This window comes from Cyanistes caeruleus, chromosome 1 (genome assembly GCF_971803275.1).
Source record: "Cyanistes caeruleus chromosome 1, bCyaCae1.hap1.1, whole genome shotgun sequence".
NCBI classification, from domain to species: Eukaryota; Metazoa; Chordata; class Aves; order Passeriformes; family Paridae; genus Cyanistes; species Cyanistes caeruleus.
The window spans coordinates 74,243,135-74,262,368 of NC_141701.1; positions in this window are offsets into that span (position 1 = coordinate 74,243,135).

The following is a 19,234-nucleotide window of genomic DNA, read 5'->3' on the forward strand; positions in this document are numbered from 1 at the left end:
CAGGGTTGAGGCCATGGATGTTGATGTGGAGGACACTGAAGACATGGAAATCGATATGGAGGACAACATTGAGGACATGGAGGTCGATGAGAAAGATGAAGAGGAGCCCATGATCCTGGGATGAAGATGGAGCCTCCACAGCAGGACAGGCAGATGCTCCCCATGTCCTGCCCAAGGCAGAATGGGTCCACCACCTGCACTATCCTGCACTCGCTTTGGACCACAGCAGCCCCTTCCCAGTGCCTGAAGCCCGGCTCCCCGCCCCAGCTGGGCTCAGGAGTCCCCCTCTGCTGCTCCCTTTCTTCCAAGACTGAACTTCCAGGACTTGCCTCACAGAGATGATGGCCATAGATATTTGCTTTACCCCTCTGTAGATATGTTTCACATGTTAGAGATTCTCTGTAAATACGTTCTGAAGATTGTTAGCCCCCAAGATCCATGTAAATATGTTCTGTAGATTGTTGTTGTTATAAGGATTTTTATAATGAAACATGTTTTGTAAATCCTAGGATCTGCTGATCCTAGGTAAATAAATGCTGTTTATTTTTAAAACCACACTTCTCTTTGCAATTTCTTTGGGCACAGGCAGTGTTTGCACAGTTGTGATTTCCACTTGCTCTGGGTCCCTGGGGCTGGGAGGTCCCTGTGCATCTGGGGGGGGTCCCACTGACCCAGCACTGGGCCCTGCTCGTGTTCCTGGGCTGGGGCAGGGCCGTGTCCCCAAAAGCAAAGCTGTCACCAGCAGACAGGGGGCTCTGACAGGGGCAGCCCCTGCAGCAATGCCACCAAAGCAGGCAGGGAACCTTCTGCAGCCACGGGACTCCTGGGTGTGAGGCCACAGGGAGGCAAAATCCCCGTTCGTGTCCTGAAGGCCGTGACAGCCTCAGGAACTGTGGGATCTGGATCTGGGGTGCTGCAGGGGCTGCTGTTTAGGGCTTGGAGCCTCCAAAGGCTCTGGCCTCTGCTTCCCCCCTGCTTTGCGTTGCCCTGTGCCCAAATTGTTCAAGAGACGAAAGCCAAGCGAGGGGATCCTCACCCTGCCCGCGTTCCCGCTGCAGGCAGCAGCCACTGGCCCCTGTCCCCCCTCGGGTGACACTGGAGGGGCACTGGGTGGGGGCTTTGGGCCCAACAGGGCCCCGAGCTCAGCCCCTGCCCCCAAAGCATAGTTTCTCGCATTGGATAAAATACTTTCTGGTATTCTAAACTGTAATTTCTGTACCACTCAGAAAGAGCTGAGTGTTCATTACAATACAATGGTCCAAGAATGACTGAAGAGTGTCACTGCTTAGTTAATCAAAAAGGGCAAAATTTGTCACTTGCAAGATACTTTTCAGTCTTGGCCTTCTCAGGTGTTTTGGTATAACCACAGCTACCAACTAATCACCACACAGCTGTTCACTCGCCCCTTCACTCCTCCCTCCCCTCCCCTCTCCCAGTGGGATAGGGATGAGAATCAGAAAATGATCAAACCTGTGGGTTGAGATAAAAACAGTTTAACTGTTTTTTAATATTCTACATTGAAATAAAGAAAAATATAATACTACTACTACTACTACTACTACTAATAATAATAGTAGTAGTAACCACAACCATAACCATAACCATAACCATAACCATAACCATAACCACAGCAATAATACAAGTAACAATTATGATAACAAGGGAGATAACAGCATGAGCAAAGTGGTGCACAATAGCATAGTTTACCACTTGCTGACTGATGCCCAGCCTGCCCCTGAGAAGCTAAAGGCCTCTCCTGGCCAACTTCCCTCAGTTCATATATTGAACATAATGTTCTATGGTGTGGCATGTCCTTTGGGCCACTTTGAGTCAGCTGTCCTGGCCATGCTCTCCTCCAGCTTTTTCTGCACCTGCTCACTGTCAGAGCAAGGGAAACTGAAAAGTCCCTGACTTAGGGCAAGCAATGCTCAGCAACAACTAAAACATCAGTGTGTTATCAACATTACTATCACCCTAGATCTAAAACCGAGAACTGTACCAGGTGCTAGGAAGAAAATCAACTTTGCCAGCTAAACCCAAAACAATGTTACTTTTGTTTTTCAAGCAGTGAAAAGTCAAAGATGTGTCTCTAAATGTGTTTTCATAAAATTTCAGTGCTAGGGGTTTTGACTTTAAACAGGTACAGTTTTAAAAGTTTTTTTTGCTTGGTTATATTCAGAGAAAATCAGATGAACACAATGAATTAAACCGGTTTTTAAGAAATAAGCGTAATATTTCCTAATGAACTGCTGAAAAATTATCTAACCAGAGTGCCAAAAAAATTTCTACTATTTACATCACTTCTCATTATTTACCGGGATTATAGATGTTATACTATATAAGCCATATTAAATGTAATCCCAACTCTGAAGAGCTTACAGTGTTTAAGCAAGCCACACTGCCAAAAGCAAATAATAAATGAATATAAATATATATATACATATCTAGCATAAAGGTCCACGTGTTCCTAGTGTGGGTTGTTTTGGGGTTTTTTTCCTACTTTGTTGTATATCGACCCTGAGGCTTCCGATATATAGTGTCTACATACTCTGAAAGACAATTTCTGTCTTCAACAATTCAACAACCAAAATATATTTTCTGCAGTTTCTCAGAATTCTTTAGCATGAGAGCAAACTACGACAGACTGTTTTGTATGGGACTAATCAATGTGTACGCTAACCTCCTTTTCATTTCATGTGGCCAAGTTGACAGCATTCTGTATATATAAGATGACATGCCTCATCAGCAAGTTTCTGCTCAGACAGAAGAGCATCTTTACTGCCCACTTCCTATTTGCTCACTGCCTTCTACTTTAGGAGTTTGACTTAGATCTTATTAAACAGTAAAAAAAAAAAAATAAAATAAAATAAAAATGCTGGGGGAGCATGGGGCTTTGGGGACAGGGAATATCCAGGACCTGGAATTGAAGATGGGAAGAAGTTTACTGTGAGGGTGTTTGTCCCTGAGAAAGGCACCTGGGCAGAGAGGCTGTGGATGCCTGTGTTAGATTGGCATTTAAGAAAACAAAGAGAAACACCTAAAGAAGTTAAAACTGTGGAGGCTGATGGGAGTTTTTCTCCCGGTCAACAGCTGGCCATTTCTAAGAATTGGCAGCAGTTTTGACCATTGAAAAGTGAGATCAACCTGTGAACACCACCTTAAGACCTAAGCCTGGGAATTTCTTGGTCTCTTTCTTTCTTGGCTGAGAAAGGTAACAGAGCTCCAGCCAGCCTCCCGTTCCCCTGCCCAGGCCCTGCGGCCCTGGCAGGAGCTGGGCTGGGCCCAGCGGCTCCCGGCCGGGAGATGGGGCCTGCGGGGCCTGCCCCGGGCTCTGGCCGGGCCAGGCCGCTCCCTGGCTCGGCTGCAGTTTTTGCTGTGACTGAATTCACCAGAGACTGTCGAGTAAGGAAAGAAAAATGCTCTTGACCTGCGGCAGGCTGAGACAGTGAGCACGCTCTCCAGAGCAGCCATGAAGAATCTTCCACCGCAGACAGCTCCAGCTGCTGCTCAGGCAGAGTTCACAGAACCATCTACAAAGCCCGGGCAAGATTTTAACCCTTTCATTACCCAGATGAGACTTGCAGATTAATCTTTTTTTTTTTTTTTCCAGAGAGAGAAAGAGAGAGTAATCAACATGTAAAGAGACTTTATAAACTATCAGAGACAGTGAAGAAAAGAATTAAACTTCAGAAGAGGTAGAGAATAAGGAGATGCTTTAATAAGCTGAAATATTTTTCTGTTAAAGCTATGCAGATGGACAATAGTGTTCTGAAAAAAACTCCTTTAATTCATGACAGAGCATGTTGGGAGGAATAGAGTAGTTCAAAGTGTGGATTTTGAGCAAAAAGTGAAGTGGTTATGATACAGTGAGGTGCTGGAACAGAGAGAGGGAAGTAATAGTTGAAGATTTGTGGCTTTGTAGAAGCAAAGAGAAAACTTCTGTTTCGCAGGAGGCTCACAGAGACGGATAAAGAGGACTTTTGCCTTTGAATAACTCCTCCTTAAAAATGACATCCCTAAACTCATTGACCCAAAGCACACTTCAGAGTGATGTGAAATGGGAGGAGACAACTGATGACAGATTTTCGGGCAGTTGGCATCAGAGTAATAGAAAGCTACAAAGAAAATTAATTTTCTTGTGAGAAACTCCATAGATTAGCAGAAAAAGACTTCTGTTTCTCTACAAAGACCGATGAGAAGACCCTAGCAGGAACAGAGACTCTTTTAAACACCCAAGTTTTTTTGTCTCTATGTTGTCATGTGAAAAAGAGAATTGTTGAGTAGTAAGAGAGAAGAGAGTTGTTCCAGAAGTTTTATTCTAGTTTCTTATTCTTGTAGTTTTTGTTAATAAACTTTCTTTATTCCTTTTGAGTTTTAAGCCTGTTTTGCTCTTGTTCTAATCCATATTTCACAGCAAGAAATAAGTAAGTTTTCTAGTAATTTTTTAGTTACTGCTTTAAAACCACAACATACGTTTACTTGGTGCATTGGCCGGGAAAGGAAAATAGCAAATCTAAACCACTACAATGCCCCATCCCCAGGAACATCCAAGGCCAGGCTGGACAGGGTCTGGAGCAACCTGGTGTCCTGGGAGGCTGCTCTGGTTGGAACCAGGTGATCTTTAGGGCCCTTTCCAAGCCAAACCATTCAAGGATTTGATCATTCTACGATCCCCATCTGCCACTGGAGTGTGGCACTGTGACATCACGGCTGGCAGAGTGATGCAGGTGGAATATCCAGGACCTGGAAATGAGCACGGAGAGCACCTCACCAACAGTCGTCACTCTGTCTCCGCTCTGTGCGTCAGTGCTGAGCTGCTCCTGCTACCTGGACTTCTGCTGCCTGGACTTCTGCTTCCTGCCCTGAAGCACCAAGTCCAGCAGGATGTGCACTCCTGTCCATGCCAGCCTGACTGCCCAGGTAGGCTTCAGCCTTGTGGGGATGGTGTGGGACACAGGCACTGCGAGGTTTTTCTTTCTCTCGCAGGCAACCAGAGACCCTGTGGAGGACATGGAAGTGGATACGGTGATGGATTTGGAAGAAAGGATGGAGGTGGACACGGAAGAGTGCGTTGAGGACATGGAGATCGATGTGGAGGACAATGTCGAGGCCATGGAGGTTGATGTGGAGGACAGGGTTGAGGCCATGGATGTTGATGTGGAGGACACTGAAGACATGGAAATCGATATGGAGGACAACATTGAGGACATGGAGGTCGATGAGAAAGATGAAGAGGAGCCCATGATCCTGGGATGAAGATGGAGCCTCCACAGCAGGACAGGCAGATGCTCCCCATGTCCTGCCCAAGGCAGAATGGGTCCACCACCTGCACTATCCTGCACTCGCTTTGGACCACAGCAGCCCCTTCCCAGTGCCTGAAGCCCGGCTCCCCGCCCCAGCTGGGCTCAGGAGTCCCCCTCTGCTGCTCCCTTTCTTCCAAGACTGAACTTCCAGGACTTGCCTCACAGAGATGATGGCCATAGATATTTGCTTTACCCCTCTGTAGATATGTTTCACATGTTAGAGATTCTCTGTAAATACGTTCTGAAGATTGTTAGCCCCCAAGATCCATGTAAATATGTTCTGTAGATTGTTGTTGTTATAAGGACTTTTATAATGAAACATGTTTTGTAAATCCTAGGATCTGCTGATCCTAGGTAAATAAATGCTGTTTATTTTTAAAACCACACTTCTCTTTGCAATTTCTTTGGGCACAGGCAGTGTTTGCACAGTTGTGATTTCCACTTGCTCTGGGTCCCTGGGGCTGGGAGGTCCCTGTGCATCTGGGGGGGGTCCCACTGACCCAGCACTGGGCCCTGCTCGTGTTCCTGGGCTGGGGCAGGGCCGTGTCCCCAAAAGCAAAGCTGTCACCAGCAGACAGGGGGCTCTGACAGGGGCAGCCCCTGCAGCAATGCCACCAAAGCAGGCAGGGAACCTTCTGCAGCCACGGGACTCCTGGGTGTGAGGCCACAGGGAGGCAAAATCCCCGTTCGTGTCCTGAAGGCCGTGACAGCCTCAGGAACTGTGGGATCTGGATCTGGGGTGCTGCAGGGGCTGCTGTTTAGGGCTTGGAGCCTCCAAAGGCTCTGGCCTCTGCTTCCCCCCTGCTTTGCGTTGCCCTGTGCCCAAATTGTTCAAGAGACGAAAGCCAAGCGAGGGGATCCTCACCCTGCCCGCGTTCCCGCTGCAGGCAGCAGCCACTGGCCCCTGTCCCCCCTCGGGTGACACTGGAGGGACACTGGGTGGGGGCTTTGGGCCCAACAGGGCCCCGAGCTCAGCCCCTGCCCCCAAAGCATAGTTTCTCGCATTGGATAAAATACTTTCTGGTATTCTAAACTGTAATTTCTGTACCACTCAGAAAGAGCTGAGTGTTCATTACAATACAATGGTCCAAGAATGACTGAAAAGTGTCACTGCTTAGTTAATCAAAAAGGGCAAAATTTGTCACTTGCAAGATACTTTTCAGTCTTGGCCTTCTCAGGTGTTTTGGTATAACCACAGCTACCAACTAATCACCACACAGCTGTTCACTCGCCCCTTCACTCCTCCCTCCCCTCCCCTCTCCCAGTGGGATAGGGATGAGAATCAGAAAATGATCAAACCTGTGGGTTGAGATAAAAACAGTTTAACTGTTTTTTAATATTCTACATTGAAATAAAGAAAAATATACTACTACTACTACTACTACTACTACTAATAATAATAGTAGTAGTAACCACAACCATAACCATAACCATAACCATAACCATAACCACAGCAATAATACAAGTAACAATTATGATAACAAGGGAGATAACAGCATGAGCAAAGTGGTGCACAATAGCATAGTTTACCACTTGCTGACTGATGCCCAGCCTGCCCCTGAGAAGCTAAAGGCCTCTCCATGCCAACTTCCCTCAGTTCATATATTGAACATAATGTTCTATGGTGTGGCATGTCCTTTGGGCCACTTTGAGTCAGCTGTCCTGGCCATGCTCTCCTCCAGCTTTTTCTGCACCTGCTCACTGTCAGAGCAAGGGAAACTGAAAAGTCCCTGACTTAGGGCAAGCAATGCTCAGCAACAACTAAAACATCAGTGTGTTATCAACATTACTATCACCCTAGATCTAAAACCGAGAACTGTACCAGGTGCTAGGAAGAAAATCAACTTTGCCAGCTAAACCCAAAACAATGTTACTTTTGTTTTTCAAGCAGTGAAAAGTCAAAGATGTGTCTCTAAATGTGTTTTCATAAAATTTCAGTGCTAGGGGTTTTGACTTTAAACAGGTACAGTTTTAAAAGTTTTTTTTGCTTGGTTATATTCAGAGAAAATCAGATGAACACAATGAATTAAACCGGTTTTTAAGAAATAAGCGTAATATTTCCTAATGAACTGCTGAAAAATTATCTAACCAGAGTGCCAAAAAAATTTCTACTATTTACATCACTTCTCATTATTTACCGGGATTATAGATGTTATACTATATAAGCCATATTAAATGTAATCCCAACTCTGAAGAGCTTACAGTGTTTAAGCAAGCCACACTGCCAAAAGCAAATAATAAATGAATATAAATATATATATACATATCTAGCATAAAGGTCCACGTGTTCCTAGTGTGGGTTGTTTTGGGGTTTTTTTCCTACTTTGTTGTATATCGACCCTGAGGCTTCCGATATATAGTGTCTACATACTCTGAAAGACAATTTCTGTCTTCAACAATTCAACAACCAAAATATATTTTCTGCAGTTTCTCAGAATTCTTTAGCATGAGAGCAAACTACGACAGACTGTTTTGTATGGGACTAATCAATGTGTACGCTAACCTCCTTTTCATTTCATGTGGCCAAGTTGACAGCATTCTGTATATATAAGATGACATGCCTCATCAGCAAGTTTCTGCTCAGACAGAAGAGCATCTTTACTGCCCACTTCCTATTTGCTCACTGCCTTCTACTTTAGGAGTTTGACTTAGATCTTATTAAACAGTAAAAAAAAAAAAATAAAATAAAATAAAAATGCTGGGGGAGCATGGGGCTTTGGGGACAGGGAATATCCAGGACCTGGAATTGAAGATGGGAAGAAGTTTACTGTGAGGGTGTTTGTCCCTGAGAAAGGCACCTGGGCAGAGAGGCTGTGGATGCCTGTGTTAGATTGGCATTTAAGAAAACAAAGAGAAACACCTAAAGAAGTTAAAACTGTGGAGGCTGATGGGAGTTTTTCTCCCGGTCAACAGCTGGCCATTTCTAAGAATTGGCAGCAGTTTTGACCATTGAAAAGTGAGATCAACCTGTGAACACCACCTTAAGACCTAAGCCTGGGAATTTCTTGGTCTCTTTCTTTCTTGGCTGAGAAAGGTAACAGAGCTCCAGCCAGCCTCCCGTTCCCCTGCCCAGGCCCTGCGGCCCTGGCAGGAGCTGGGCTGGGCCCAGCGGCTCCCAGCCGAGAGATGGGGCCTGCGGGGCTTGCCCCGGGCTCTGGCCGGGCCAGGCCGCTCCCTGGCTCGGCTGCAGTTTTTGCTGTGACTGAATTCACCAGAGACTGTCGAGTAAGGAAAGAAAAATGCTCTTGACCTGCGGCAGGCTGAGACAGTGAGCACGCTCTCCAGAGCAGCCATGAAGAATCTTCCACCGCAGACAGCTCCAGCTGCTGCTCAGGCAGAGTTCACAGAACCATCTACAAAGCCCGGGCAAGATTTTAACCCTTTCATTACCCAGATGAGACTTGCAGATTAATCTTTTTTTTTTTTTTTCCAGAGAGAGAAAGAGAGAGTAATCAACATGTAAAGAGACTTTATAAACTATCAGAGACAGTGAAGAAAAGAATTAAACTTCAGAAGAGGTAGAGAATAAGGAGATGCTTTAATAAGCTGAAATATTTTTCTGTTAAAGCTATGCAGATGGACAATAGTGTTCTGAAAAAAACTCCTTTAATTCATGACAGAGCATGTTGGGAGGAATAGAGTAGTTCAAAGTGTGGATTTTGAGCAAAAAGTGAAGTGGTTATGATACAGTGAGGTGCTGGAACAGAGAGAGGGAAGTAATAGTTGAAGATTTGTGGCTTTGTAGAAGCAAAGAGAAAACTTCTGTTTCGCAGGAGGCTCACAGAGACGGATAAAGAGGACTTTTGCCTTTGAATAACTCCTCCTTAAAAATGACATCCCTAAACTCATTGACCCAAAGCACACTTCAGAGTGATGTGAAATGGGAGGAGACAACTGATGACAGATTTTCGGGCAGTTGGCATCAGAGTAATAGAAAGCTACGAAGAAAATTAATTTTCTTGTGAGAAACTCCATAGATTAGCAGAAAAAGACTTCTGTTTCTCTACAAAGACCGATGAGAAGACCCTAGCAGGAACAGAGACTCTTTTAAACACCCAAGTTTTTTTGTCTCTATGTTGTCATGTGAAAAAGAGAATTGTTGAGTAGTAAGAGAGAAGAGAGTTGTTCCAGAAGTTTTATTCTAGTTTCTTATTCTTGTAGTTTTTGTTAATAAACTTTCTTTATTCCTTTTGAGTTTTAAGCCTGTTTTGCTCTTGTTCTAATCCATATTTCACAGCAAGAAATAAGTAAGTTTTCTAGTAATTTTTTAGTTACTGCTTTAAAACCACAACATACGTTTACTTGGTGCATTGGCCGGGAAAGGAAAATAGCAAATCTAAACCACTACAATGCCCCATCCCCAGGAACATCCAAGGCCAGGCTGGACAGGGTCTGGAGCAACCTGGTGTCCTGGGAGGCTGCTCTGGTTGGAACCAGGTGATCTTTAGGGCCCTTTCCAAGCCAAACCATTCAAGGATTTGATCATTCTACGATCCCCATCTGCCACTGGAGTGTGGCACTGTGACATCACGGCTGGCAGAGTGATGCAGGTGGAATATCCAGGACCTGGAAATGAGCACGGAGAGCACCTCACCAACAGTCGTCACTCTGTCTCCGCTCTGTGCGTCAGTGCTGAGCTGCTCCTGCTACCTGGACTTCTGCTGCCTGGACTTCTGCTTCCTGCCCTGAAGCACCAAGTCCAGCAGGATGTGCACTCCTGTCCATGCCAGCCTGACTGCCCAGGTAGGCTTCAGCCTTGTGGGGATGGTGTGGGACACAGGCACTGCGAGGTTTTTCTTTCTCTCGCAGGCAACCAGAGACCCTGTGGAGGACATGGAAGTGGATACGGTGATGGATTTGGAAGAAAGGATGGAGGTGGACACGGAAGAGTGCGTTGAGGACATGGAGATCGATGTGGAGGACAATGTCGAGGCCATGGAGGTTGATGTGGAGGACAGGGTTGAGGCCATGGATGTTGATGTGGAGGACACTGAAGACATGGAAATCGATATGGAGGACAACATTGAGGACATGGAGGTCGATGAGAAAGATGAAGAGGAGCCCATGATCCTGGGATGAAGATGGAGCCTCCACAGCAGGACAGGCAGATGCTCCCCATGTCCTGCCCAAGGCAGAATGGGTCCACCACCTGCACTATCCTGCACTCGCTTTGGACCACAGCAGCCCCTTCCCAGTGCCTGAAGCCCGGCTCCCCGCCCCAGCTGGGCTCAGGAGTCCCCCTCTGCTGCTCCCTTTCTTCCAAGACTGAACTTCCAGGACTTGCCTCACAGAGATGATGGCCATAGATATTTGCTTTACCCCTCTGTAGATATGTTTCACATGTTAGAGATTCTCTGTAAATACGTTCTGAAGATTGTTAGCCCCCAAGATCCATGTAAATATGTTCTGTAGATTGTTGTTGTTATAAGGACTTTTATAATGAAACATGTTTTGTAAATCCTAGGATCTGCTGATCCTAGGTAAATAAATGCTGTTTATTTTTAAAACCACACTTCTCTTTGCAATTTCTTTGGGCACAGGCAGTGTTTGCACAGTTGTGATTTCCACTTGCTCTGGGTCCCTGGGGCTGGGAGGTCCCTGTGCATCTGGGGGGGGTCCCACTGACCCAGCACTGGGCCCTGCTCGTGTTCCTGGGCTGGGGCAGGGCCGTGTCCCCAAAAGCAAAGCTGTCACCAGCAGACAGGGGGCTCTGACAGGGGCAGCCCCTGCAGCAATGCCACCAAAGCAGGCAGGGAACCTTCTGCAGCCACGGGACTCCTGGGTGTGAGGCCACAGGGAGGCAAAATCCCCGTTCGTGTCCTGAAGGCCGTGACAGCCTCAGGAACTGTGGGATCTGGATCTGGGGTGCTGCAGGGGCTGCTGTTTAGGGCTTGGAGCCTCCAAAGGCTCTGGCCTCTGCTTCCCCCCTGCTTTGCGTTGCCCTGTGCCCAAATTGTTCAAGAGACGAAAGCCAAGCGAGGGGATCCTCACCCTGCCCGCGTTCCCGCTGCAGGCAGCAGCCACTGGCCCCTGTCCCCCCTCGGGTGACACTGGAGGGGCACTGGGTGGGGGCTTTGGGCCCAACAGGGCCCCGAGCTCAGCCCCTGCCCCCAAAGCATAGTTTCTCGCATTGGATAAAATACTTTCTGGTATTCTAAACTGTAATTTCTGTACCACTCAGAAAGAGCTGAGTGTTCATTACAATACAATGGTCCAAGAATGACTGAAGAGTGTCACTGCTTAGTTAATCAAAAAGGGCAAAATTTGTCACTTGCAAGATACTTTTCAGTCTTGGCCTTCTCAGGTGTTTTGGTATAACCACAGCTACCAACTAATCACCACACAGCTGTTCACTCGCCCCTTCACTCCTCCCTCCCCTCCCCTCTCCCAGTGGGATAGGGATGAGAATCAGAAAATGATCAAACCTGTGGGTTGAGATAAAAACAGTTTAACTGTTTTTTAATATTCTACATTGAAATAAAGAAAAATATAATACTACTACTACTACTACTACTAATAATAATAATAGTAGTAGTAACCACAAACATAACCATAACCATAACCATAACCATAACCATAACCACAGCAATAATACAAGTAACAATTATGATAACAAGGGAGATAACAGCATGAGCAAAGTGGTGCACAATAGCATAGTTTACCACTTGCTGACTGATGCCCAGCCTGCCCCTGAGAAGCTAAAGGCCTCTCCATGCCAACTTCCCTCAGTTCATATATTGAACATAATGTTCTATGGTGTGGCATGTCCTTTGGGCCACTTTGAGTCAGCTGTCCTGGCCATGCTCTCCTCCAGCTTTTTCTGCACCTGCTCACTGTCAGAGCAAGGGAAACTGAAAAGTCCCTGACTTAGGGCAAGCAATGCTCAGCAACAACTAAAACATCAGTGTGTTATCAACATTACTATCACCCTAGATCTAAAACCGAGAACTGTACCAGGTGCTAGGAAGAAAATCAACTTTGCCAGCTAAACCCAAAACAATGTTACTTTTGTTTTTCAAGCAGTGAAAAGTCAAAGATGTGTCTCTAAATGTGTTTTCATAAAATTTCAGTGCTAGGGGTTTTGACTTTAAACAGGTACAGTTTTAAAAGTTTTTTTTGCTTGGTTATATTCAGAGAAAATCAGATGAACACAATGAATTAAACCGGTTTTTAAGAAATAAGCGTAATATTTCCTAATGAACTGCTGAAAAATTATCTAACCAGAGTGCCAAAAAAATTTCTACTATTTACATCACTTCTCATTATTTACCGGGATTATAGATGTTATACTATATAAGCCATATTAAATGTAATCCCAACTCTGAAGAGCTTACAGTGTTTAAGCAAGCCACACTGCCAAAAGCAAATAATAAATGAATATAAATATATATATACATATCTAGCATAAAGGTCCACGTGTTCCTAGTGTGGGTTGTTTTGGGGTTTTTTTCCTACTTTGTTGTATATCGACCCTGAGGCTTCCGATATATAGTGTCTACATACTCTGAAAGACAATTTCTGTCTTCAACAATTCAACAACCAAAATATATTTTCTGCAGTTTCTCAGAATTCTTTAGCATGAGAGCAAACTACGACAGACTGTTTTGTATGGGACTAATCAATGTGTACGCTAACCTCCTTTTCATTTCATGTGGCCAAGTTGACAGCATTCTGTATATATAAGATGACATGCCTCATCAGCAAGTTTCTGCTCAGACAGAAGAGCATCTTTACTGCCCACTTCCTATTTGCTCACTGCCTTCTACTTTAGGAGTTTGACTTAGATCTTATTAAACAGTAAAAAAAAAAAAATAAAATAAAATAAAAATGCTGGGGGAGCATGGGGCTTTGGGGACAGGGAATATCCAGGACCTGGAATTGAAGATGGGAAGAAGTTTACTGTGAGGGTGTTTGTCCCTGAGAAAGGCACCTGGGCAGAGAGGCTGTGGATGCCTGTGTTAGATTGGCATTTAAGAAAACAAAGAGAAACACCTAAAGAAGTTAAAACTGTGGAGGCTGATGGGAGTTTTTCTCCCGGTCAACAGCTGGCCATTTCTAAGAATTGGCAGCAGTTTTGACCATTGAAAAGTGAGATCAACCTGTGAACACCACCTTAAGACCTAAGCCTGGGAATTTCTTGGTCTCTTTCTTTCTTGGCTGAGAAAGGTAACAGAGCTCCAGCCAGCCTCCCGTTCCCCTGCCCAGGCCCTGCGGCCCTGGCAGGAGCTGGGCTGGGCCCAGCGGCTCCCGGCCGGGAGATGGGGCCTGCGGGGCCTGCCCCGGGCTCTGGCCGGGCCAGGCCGCTCCCTGGCTCGGCTGCAGTTTTTGCTGTGACTGAATTCACCAGAGACTGTCGAGTAAGGAAAGAAAAATGCTCTTGACCTGCGGCAGGCTGAGACAGTGAGCACGCTCTCCAGAGCAGCCATGAAGAATCTTCCACCGCAGACAGCTCCAGCTGCTGCTCAGGCAGAGTTCACAGAACCATCTACAAAGCCCGGGCAAGATTTTAACCCTTTCATTACCCAGATGAGACTTGCAGATCAATCTTTTTTTTTTTTTTTTTTTCCAGAGAGAGAAAGAGAGAGTAATCCACATGTAAAGAGACTTTATAAACTATCAGAGACAGTGAAGAAAAGAATTAAACTTCAGAAGAGGTAGAGAATAAGGAGATGCTTTAATAAGCTGAAATATTTTTCTGTTAAAGCTATGCAGATGGACAATAGTGTTCTGAAAAAAACTCCTTTAATTCATGACAGAGCATGTTGGGAGGAATAGAGTAGTTCAAAGTGTGGATTTTGAGCAAAAAGTGAAGTGGTTATGATACAGTGAGGTGCTGGAACAGAGAGAGGGAAGTAATAGTTGAAGATTTGTGGCTTTGTAGAAGCAAAGAGAAAACTTCTGTTTCGCAGGAGGCTCACAGAGACGGATAAAGAGGACTTTTGCCTTTGAATAACTCCTCCTTAAAAATGACATCCCTAAACTCATTGACCCAAAGCACACTTCAGAGTGATGTGAAATGGGAGGAGACAACTGATGACAGATTTTCGGGCAGTTGGCATCAGAGTAATAGAAAGCTACGAAGAAAATTAATTTTCTTGTGAGAAACTCCATAGATTAGCAGAAAAAGACTTCTGTTTCTCTACAAAGACCGATGAGAAGACCCTAGCAGGAACAGAGACTCTTTTAAACACCCAAGTTTTTTTGTCTCTATGTTGTCATGTGAAAAAGAGAATTGTTGAGTAGTAAGAGAGAAGAGAGTTGTTCCAGAAGTTTTATTCTAGTTTCTTATTCTTGTAGTTTTTGTTAATAAACTTTCTTTATTCCTTTTGAGTTTTAAGCCTGTTTTGCTCTTGTTCTAATCCATATTTCACAGCAAGAAATAAGTAAGTTTTCTAGTAATTTTTTAGTTACTGCTTTAAAACCACAACATACGTTTACTTGGTGCATTGGCCGGGAAAGGAAAATAGCAAATCTAAACCACTACAATGCCCCATCCCCAGGAACATCCAAGGCCAGGCTGGACAGGGTCTGGAGCAACCTGGTGTCCTGGGAGGCTGCTCTGGTTGGAACCAGGTGATCTTTAGGGCCCTTTCCAAGCCAAACCATTCAAGGATTTGATCATTCTACGATCCCCATCTGCCACTGGAGTGTGGCACTGTGACATCACGGCTGGCAGAGTGATGCAGGTGGAATATCCAGGACCTGGAAATGAGCACGGAGAGCACCTCACCAACAGTCGTCACTCTGTCTCCGCTCTGTGCGTCAGTGCTGAGCTGCTCCTGCTACCTGGACTTCTGCTGCCTGGACTTCTGCTTCCTGTCCTGAAGCACCAAGTCCAGCAGGATGTGCACTCCTGTCCATGCCAGCCTGACTGCCCAGGTAGGCTTCAGCCTTGTGGGGATGGTGTGGGACACAGGCACTGCGAGGTTTTTCTTTCTCTCGCAGGCAACCAGAGACCCTGTGGAGGACATGGAAGTGGATACGGTGATGGATTTGGAAGAAAGGATGGAGGTGGACACGGAAGAGTGCGTTGAGGACATGGAGATCGATGTGGAGGACAATGTCGAGGCCATGGAGGTTGATGTGGAGGACAGGGTTGAGGCCATGGATGTTGATGTGGAGGACACTGAAGACATGGAAATCGATATGGAGGACAACATTGAGGACATGGAGGTCGATGAGAAAGATGAAGAGGAGCCCATGATCCTGGGATGAAGATGGAGCCTCCACAGCAGGACAGGCAGATGCTCCCCATGTCCTGCCCAAGGCAGAATGGGTCCACCACCTGCACTATCCTGCACTCGCTTTGGACCACAGCAGCCCCTTCCCAGTGCCTGAAGCCCGGCTCCCCGCCCCAGCTGGGCTCAGGAGTCCCCCTCTGCTGCTCCCTTTCTTCCAAGACTGAACTTCCAGGACTTGCCTCACAGAGATGATGGCCATAGATATTTGCTTTACCCCTCTGTAGATATGTTTCACATGTTAGAGATTCTCTGTAAATACGTTCTGAAGATTGTTAGCCCCCAAGATCCATGTAAATATGTTCTGTAGATTGTTGTTGTTATAAGGACTTTTATAATGAAACATGTTTTGTAAATCCTAGGATCTGCTGATCCTAGGTAAATAAATGCTGTTTATTTTTAAAACCACACTTCTCTTTGCAATTTCTTTGGGCACAGGCAGTGTTTGCACAGTTGTGATTTCCACTTGCTCTGGGTCCCTGGGGCTGGGAGGTCCCTGTGCATCTGGGGGGGGTCCCACTGACCCAGCACTGGGCCCTGCTCGTGTTCCTGGGCTGGGGCAGGGCCGTGTCCCCAAAAGCAAAGCTGTCACCAGCAGACAGGGGGCTCTGACAGGGGCAGCCCCTGCAGCAATGCCACCAAAGCAGGCAGGGAACCTTCTGCAGCCACGGGACTCCTGGGTGTGAGGCCACAGGGAGGCAAAATCCCCATTCGTGTCCTGAAGGCCGTGACAGCCTCAGGAACTGTGGGATCTGGATCTGGGGTGCTGCAGGGGCTGCTGTTTAGGGCTTGGAGCCTCCAAAGGCTCTGGCCTCTGCTTCCCCCCTGCTTTGCGTTGCCCTGTGCCCAAATTGTTCAAGAGACGAAAGCCAAGCGAGGGGATCCTCACCCTGCCCGCGTTCCCGCTGCAGGCAGCAGCCACTGGCCCCTGTCCCCCCTCGGGTGACACTGGAGGGGCACTGGGTGGGGGCTTTGGGCCCAACAGGGCCCCGAGCTCAGCCCCTGCCCCCAAAGCATAGTTTCTCGCATTGGATAAAATACTTTCTGGTATTCTAAACTGTAATTTCTGTACCACTCAGAAAGAGCTGAGTGTTCATTACAATACAGTGGTCCAAGAATGACTGAAGAGTGTCACTGCTTAGTTAATCAAAAAGGGCAAAATTTGTCACTTGCAAGATACTTTTCAGTCTTGGCCTTCTCAGGTGTTTTGGTATAACCACAGCTACCAACTAATCACCACACAGCTGTTCACTCGCCCCTTCACTCCTCCCTCCCCTCCCCTCTCCCAGTGGGATAGGGATGAGAATCAGAAAATGATCAAACCTGTGGGTTGAGATAAAAACAGTTTAACTGTTTTTTAATATTCTACATTGAAATAAAGAAAAATATAATACTACTACTACTACTACTACTACTAATAATAATAGTAGTAGTAACCACAACCATAACCATAACCATAACCATAACCATAACCACAGCAATAATACAAGTAACAATTATGATAACAAGGGAGATAACAGCATGAGCAAAGTGGTGCACAATAGCATAGTTTACCACCTGCTGACTGATGCCCAGCCTGCCCCTGAGAAGCTAAAGGCCTCTCCTGGCCAACTTCCCTCAGTTCATATATTGAACATAATGTTCTATGGTGTGGCATGTCCTTTGGGCCACTTTGAGTCAGCTGTCCTGGCCATGCTCTCCTCCAGCTTTTTCTGCACCTGCTCACTGTCAGAGCAAGGGAAACTGAAAAGTCCCTGACTTAGGGCAAGCAATGCTCAGCAACAACTAAAACATCAGTGTGTTATCAACATTACTATCACCCTAGATCTAAAACCGAGAACTGTACCAGGTGCTAGGAAGAAAATCAACTTTGCCAGCTAAACCCAAAACAATGTTACTTTTGTTTTTCAAGCAGTGAAAAGTCAAAGATGTGTCTCTAAATGTGTTTTCATAAAATTTCAGTGCTAGGGGTTTTGACTTTAAACAGGTGCAGTTTTAAAAGTTTTTTTTGCTTGGTTATATTCAGAGAAGATCAGATGAACACACTGAATTAAACCGGTTTTTAAGAAATAAGCGTAATATTTCCTAATGAACTGCTGAAAAATTATCTAACCAGAGTGCCAAAAAAATTTCTACTATTTACATCACTTCTCATTATTTACCGGGATTATAGATGTTATACTATATAAGCCATATTAAATGTAATCCCAACTCTGAAGAGCTTACAGTGTTTAAGCAAGCCACACTGCCAAAAGCAAATAATAAATGAATATAAATATATATATACATATCTAGCATAAAGGTCCACGTGTTCCTAGTGTGGGTTGTTTTGGGGTTTTTTTCCTACTTTGTTGTATATCGACCCTGAGGCTTCCGATATATAGTGTCTACATACTCTGAAAGACAATTTCTGTCTTCAACAATTCAACAACCAAAATATATTTTCTGCAGTTTCTCAGAATTCTTTAGCATGAGAGCAAACTACGACAGACTGTTTTGTATGGGACTAATCAATGTGTACGCTAACCTCCTTTTCATTTCATGTGGCCAAGTTGACAGCATTCTGTATATATAAGATGACATGCCTCATCAGCAAGTTTCTGCTCAGACAGAAGAGCATCTTTACTGCCCACTTCCTATTTGCTCACTGCCTTCTACTTTAGGAGTTTGACTTAGATATTATTAAACAGTAAAAAAAAAAAAATAAAATAAAATAAAAATGCTGGGGGAGCATGGGGCTTTGGGGACAGGGAATATCCAGGACCTGGAATTGAAGATGGGAAGAAGTTTACTGTGAGGGTGTTTGTCCCTGAGAAAGGCACCTGGGCAGAGAGGCTGTGGATGCCTGTGTTAGATTGGCATTTAAGAAAACAAAGAGAAACACCTAAAGAAGTTAAAACTGTGGAGGCTGATGGGAGTTTTTCTCCCGGTCAACAGCTGGCCATTTCTAAGAATTGGCAGCAGTTTTGACCATTGAAAAGTGAGATCAACCTGTGAACACCACCTTAAGACCTAAGCCTGGGAATTTCTTGGTCTCTTTCTTTCTTGGCTGAGAAAGGTAACAGAGCTCCAGCCAGCCTCCCGTTCCCCTGCCCAGGCCCTGCGGCCCTGGCAGGAGCTGGGCTGGGCCCAGCGGCTCCCGGCCGGGAGATGGGGCCTGCGGGGCTTGCCCCGGGCTCTGGCCGGGCCAGGCCGCTCCCTGGCTCGGCTGCAGTTTTTGCTGTGACTGAATTCACCAGAGACTGTCGAGTAAGGAAAGAAAAATGCTCTTGACCTGCGGCAGGCTGAGACAGTGAGCACGCTCTCCAGAGCAGCCATGAAGAATCTTCCACCGCAGACAGCTCCAGCTGCTGCTCAGGCAGAGTTCACAGAACCATCTACAAAGCCCGGGCAAGATTTTAACCCTTTCATTACCCAGATGAGACTTGCAGATTAATCTTTTTTTTTTTTTTTCCAGAGAGAGAAAGAGAGAGTAATCAACATGTAAAGAGACTTTATAAACTATCAGAGACAGTGAAGAAAAGAATTAAACTTCAGAAGAGGTAGAGAATAAGGAGATGCTTTAATAAGCTGAAATATTTTTCTGTTAAAGCTATGCAGATGGACAATAGTGTTCTGAAAAAAACTCCTTTAATTCATGACAGAGCATGTTGGGAGGAATAGAGTAGTTCAAAGTGTGGATTTTGAGCAAAA